Raw genomic sequence first — 5765 nt, 5'->3', positions numbered from 1 at the left:
CCAAAAGTTTCTTAAAAGTGTCCAGAGTAGGTGCTTGCACCACCGCTGGGAGTGGGGGTGGGGGGGCGGGGTGCCTATTGCAGGCCGTGGGGGCTTTAACAGTAAAGAAGCTTTTCCTTATGTCCAGCCTAAAATGGTCTTGCAAGAGTTTGTGACCATTGGACCATGTCATCCCTTGGGGTGCTCTGGTAAATAGGCATTCCCCCAGATCCTGATGCACACCCCTGATGTATTTATAGGATGCCACCAAGTCACCCCTGGGCCTGCACTTCTCGAAGTTGAAAAGTCCCATGGCTGGCAGCCTCTTTTCATAAGGCCTGTGCTTTTGCCCTCTGATCATACGTGTGGCTCCCTCTAGAGTTTTTCAAGCTTCTCCACATCCTTCCTAAATTGTGGAGCCCAGAATTGGATGCAGTACTCCAGCTGCAGCCTCACCAAGGCTAAGTACAGCAGGAGAATGACATCCTGTGTCTTGCTCGAGATGCATCAGTAGATGCAAGAGAGTTTTGTTTGCTTTGCCAGCTGTGGTATTGCATTAGTGGCTCATGTTTATCTTGTGGTCTGTCGTGGCCCCCAAGTCTCTCTCGGTCATGGTACTAGCGAGTGTAGCATTGCCGAGCCTATAAGTGTGATGTGGGGCTTTTTTCCTGAGGTGGAGCACCTTGCATTTCTCTGTATTGAATGCCATCAGGTTTTCATCTGCCCACCTTGCAAGCCTATCAAAGTCAGCCTGGATCACCAGACTATCCTCAGGTGTGGATACTCTTCCCCAAAGTTTGGTGGCATCAGCGAACTTGGCCAGTGTGCTTCTGACACCATAGTCCAGATCATTTATAAAGACATAAAAGAGTACAGGTCTGAGAACAGAGCCTTGGGGGACACCACTAGTCACTGAGTGCCACGTTGATTCAGTTCTGTCAGCTGCCTCTCTCTGGGTCCAACTTCAGAGACAGTCCCCAGCCAGCAGACTGTAGTGTAGTCAAGGCTGCAGTTTCTGAATTTTTCCATGAGGACATCGTGGGACACCAGGTCAAAGGCTTTTTTAAAGTCCAAATATATGACATTAACCTCTTCCCTTTTGTCCAGGTGATACGTCACCTGGCCATTAAAGGAAATGAGATTGGTCAGGCAAGACCTACCCGTGACAAACTCATGCTGGCTAGTCCTCAGAATGTTTCCTTCTGTTAGCCTGTCAAGAATGGTTTCTTTGATAATTTTTTCCAAGATCTTTCTAGGGATTAAGGTCAAACTGATTGGCCTGTAGTTTCCTGGATCTTCTCTCCTCCCTTTCTTGAAGACAGGCACCACATTGGCCCTCTTCCAATTTGTGGGTGTCCAGCTTCTCAAGGTGTTCCCTCACAAGACTTACGCCAATGGTGGGCATATATTCACCCTCACCCTGGTCATCCCACATCATGTTAGGCAGGGAGGTCCCTTTGGGCTGGTCAAAAACTGATGCAAAGTAATCATTAAGCAGATTGGCCTTTTCCTGGGTGTTGGTTGTCAGCTACCCCAATTGGTTTAGCAGGGGTCCAATGTTGCCCTTGTTTTTCTTCTGACTCCCCACGTATCTGAAAAAGAACCTTTTATTGTCCTTGATTCATGTAGCCAGTTTGAATTTGGTTGCAGCCTTGGCTTTCTTAGTTCGCTCCCTACAGTTACGGACCAGTGCAGTATACTTCTCCTTAGTGGTGTTTTCTGTCTTCCATCCTTTATGCACCTCTCTTTTTAGACGTAGGAGGTCCATGATTTCCCTGTTGAGCCAAGCAGGTTGCTGAGCCCTTTTACCGCCTTTCTTATGGGTTGGGATGGACTTCTCTTGAGCTTAGAAAATTGCTTCCTTAAGAAGCAACCACTCGTCATGAACTCCCCTCCCTGTCAAATCATGGCCTCTTAGGCCCTCAAGAACAAGCCTCCTGAGCTTATGAAAGTCAACTTTCTTGAAGTTGAGGACTACTGCATTGCTGGCTGACTTGTCAACTTTGCAATGGGCAGTGAAACAATCAACTCGTGGTCACTGTCACCCAGCTTCCCTTCAATTCTTAGGTCACTGATTAGATCATTCCCTTTGGCCAGTACCAGGTCCAGCAGCACCTATTGACTTGACACACACCAGATCAACACTTGGGATCTCAATATTACACTGTTAGACAGGAGGGCATGATACAAAATTATACACACACACACACACTTTATGGGTTCATACAAAATTATATGCACGTACACAAACGCGCCCCTTGATGGCTGTGCTAACACTAGGGGGCGTTTGGGGTAACTTAATGCTCGGGATTACTTGAGGTCAAGGTGCTTTTGGGGTTACTTGGGGTTACTTAGGGTTAATGTGCCCCAGGATTACTCGGGGTCACCTGGCGCCGGGGTGGAAGCGAGGGAAAAAGCCTGGTGGCAAGGAGGAGACAGCCAGGAAACAGAGAGGAAAAAAGCTGGGAGACAGGAGTTGAAAGGAGGGGCAGAAAACTGAGAGATCAGGGATGGAAATGAGGCAGAAAGAACCAAGGGAGAAAGCTGGGACATCAAGGAGGAGGGTTGGGAGGTCAGTAAGACAAAAACCCAACTCAGGTTTTCAAAATAACAGGCTTAATAAGCAGACAACACACTACACAGCCCCACAAAGTTATTGGTTCCTACACACACACACACACACACACACACACACACACACAAAAAATGGTAGCAGGAGAGAAAAAGGCTTGGTGGAGGGTTTGAAGTCAAGGTGTGTAGGGACAGAGTCCAGGTCTCTTTGCTTGGGGAAGGAAGGTGGGTGATAGCTACCTTTCCTGGGCTGTGAGTTGATCCTCGAGGGCCAGTCAGGGTGTTGTCCAGAGGGGGTCACCAGCAGGGCCTCTGGGTGGACAGGTGGTGTTGGTTCAGATGGAGAGGGTGTCCCAAGGAGGTTATACTTTACCACCCCTTTTATAGGAGTGGGCTACCTGTGTCTCCTATGGGAAGGACGTGCCCAGGCAAGGGCCAGTCCTTCTCAGATGCATATGTGCAGATCCAGGTGGCCTCATTGTCTGGTGGGGCACAATGGTGGGGTTTCTGTTTTCTGTAGGGTCTTTGCCTTCCAAATTTGGGGTTCCTGTAGGTTCTTTATCTTTCAAATGCTGGGTTTTGTCTCTGTTCCTGGGTGAGGTCTGTAGTTCCTGGGTGAGTCAATGCAAGGCAATGGTTGGGTCATTGAGTTGATGATCCAGTGGTTACTAGTCATTCAGTAGAGGCTTGCTACCATTATGCCTCAAGCACCCTCATTCATTACCATTCATTCAGGAACTAATTTACATAGGAGGGGTAGATATGAGTCACAGTTGCAACATATTGTATAGGGCAGGGGACACAAGATGGAGGCTTGACATTACAAACTGGAAACTTGACATTACAGACACAGGCCTAAACCATGCAATATTAATATGAAACAATAAAAATCAATGCAAAAATGATAGGAATACAATATAATACAATATAAAATAGTAAAAATCAATACAAACATAACAGGCCCACAAACATCTTGAGACAGGTAGAGCTCATCCACACATGTGAGAAAGCTTTGGGACCAATTGGATTTGGCTGAATGCTCTTCCCATGAGATGTCCAGGTAGTTGAAGTCTCCCATGACAATCATGCACCAAAGGTGTGCAGCCTCGGCCAGTTCCCTAGCGAATTCATGGTCAAGCACTTGTTCCACTGATTTGGAGATCTGCAGTAGACTCCTACCATTGTATCCCCTTCACCACATTCCCCTTGTATTCTAACCCAGAGGGTCTCCAGTCATCCTCCGTGGGTGCCAATCTCAGTTTGTAGGGACATGTAGCTCCCCTTCACATAGAGAGCTACACTCCCGCTGGTTTTTTCAGCACGATCTCTCCAGTACAGGATATAGCCATTTATACCTGTAGTCCAGTCATACGAGGAGTCCCACCAGGTCTCTGTTATCCCTATGACATCGTAGTCCCTATGAGTAGTCCCACTGAGTTGGTCATATCATTCTGGAAGCCAGCCATGGACATGAGGTCATCTGTGAGTGTGGAGAAGTGAGTGGCAATTGCTATTTGAAAGTTGGCCACCCCCGATAACCTTAGGTTTGTTGCCAAGCACTTCAGTGTTGGTAAATCCAAAGCTGAATTGTCCATCCAGGGGGTGAGCTGTGCCAGCCAGAAAATTATTTTGCCATAATTCCTTTGACTATACAGCCCACAGAAGGAATGAGCTATAGTTGTCCATCTGGATCGTCCAGGCTTGCTGCATCCCCAGGAATGAGGAAGGATCCTTGTGGGCTTTGAACAACAGGGCAACATGCTGCCACATTATGCAGAGAGATTGAAGGGGCAAGAGTCCCACACTGTGGCACTTCGCAGATGAGTACTGGGAGAGACCTTGTGAGGCCCAGTGAAGTGCTTGTACCCCTATATTCTTGAGTCTTTCTGGAAGAACACTATCCTAGAGGTCCCATCCATAGTGGAGAAGAGACTACATACAGGGTCTTTAGTTGCTCACAACATGAGTGGTACAGCAGGAGCAAAGTGTAGGCAAGACATGGAAAAACCTGGGACTGAAAGACATGGGTGGCTTGATTGAGAAGAGGAGGACAGTGCAGGGCATGAAGTTGTGTGCTTGAGGAGGGGTTCTAGTCCCTGCCCTGCTCTAATCCTGGCCTGGGGTGGCAAGGACAAGAGCTTGGTGGGAAGCTTGATCCTAGGCCTGGATGGTAGGGTTATGCTTGGGGGGTATACAGGTGTCACTGTGTGTGTGTGGGGTGGGGGGGTGTTGCTTGGGCCTGAGAGTGATGGGGAGTCCAGGGTTTGAGGAGCAGAATAGGACACTGACAGGATACTTTCTGTCTGCTGGCTGAGGGTGGCTATAAGAGTTTCATGTGTGTCCCTCCACATGCAGAGGTTCTCCAACAACATCTCCATAGTCTGCTTTCATGGTAACCTTGGTGTTCTGGCATGCCTGGAAAATACCTGGAGGCTGGGTCTGAGATAGCCCCCTCCTGACTAGACCAGTACAGCAGTCTTAACGGAACTTCATCCAGGATGCTAGTTCTCTGTAGCCACGGCTCTCCTCTCCAACATTCAAGCTGGTCTGTAAGTATCTCCTCTTTGTTCTTCTTTCTCCTCCTCAGCCTAGCAATTCACTGAGCTCTGTTCTTCGGCTGCAACCTTGGGACCTTAGCAACAGCAGCAGCAGTAGGAACAGCTGCAGCTGTAGGTGTTGGCCCTGGAAAGACAATAAATAAACAAGGAATCTTTGTTCAACTTGCCTGATTTGAGGACTAGTAATGAATTCCCAAGCAATTGTTTGCATTTCATTGCAGTAGCCTCTTTACATTTGGTCCAGGCTCCTGAGATGGTAAGTATACATGCTCTGGCGATCTCTGAGGATACCTTTGGTGACCATAAGGTACAGAGGAAACTTTGAAAAGATTCCCCTCATGTGAGCTGCCATGAGACTTATCCTAGGTTTTGGGGGGGGAGAGGGGTAGAAGATAAAAGTTGCCCCCCAAATCCTGGAGATGGTGCTGAGGACCCTGCCAGTCAGAAGGACAGTGCCACATAGGGGGCCATCATGTAGAAAGGGAAATTGTTTTTCAACATTAAAGCAAAGCTGTGTGAGAACCACAGAAAGAGTCTGAACATCTCACTCCTGGTCACTTGATGTTAATACGGTGCTCAGCAGACTCCTTACTGGAATGACAAGTTCATCTCTGCTCATATGTCTCTCACCTCCTCCTGAACCTGGGGTACCTGCCT

The 5765-nt window shown here is 48.1% G+C and overlaps 1 long non-coding RNA gene across 1 annotated transcript in view; it reads right to left on the bottom strand.

Moving 5' to 3' along the window:
- Positions 1-1273: 1273 nt before the first annotated feature.
- LOC109288906 overlaps positions 1274-5765 on the bottom strand; it is a 19604-nt gene continuing 15112 nt past the window's right edge. The window contains exon 4 of the long non-coding RNA XR_002095254.1: positions 1274-1286. This is a non-coding gene — a long non-coding RNA (uncharacterized LOC109288906). The remainder of the gene's footprint in view (positions 1287-5765) is intronic.

This window comes from Gavialis gangeticus, unplaced genomic scaffold (genome assembly GCF_001723915.1).
Source record: "Gavialis gangeticus isolate Ggan-Ray unplaced genomic scaffold, GavGan_comp1, whole genome shotgun sequence".
Lineage (NCBI taxonomy): Eukaryota > Metazoa > Chordata > Crocodylia > Gavialidae > Gavialis > Gavialis gangeticus.
This window is presented reverse-complemented; position numbering and strand designations above follow the sequence as displayed.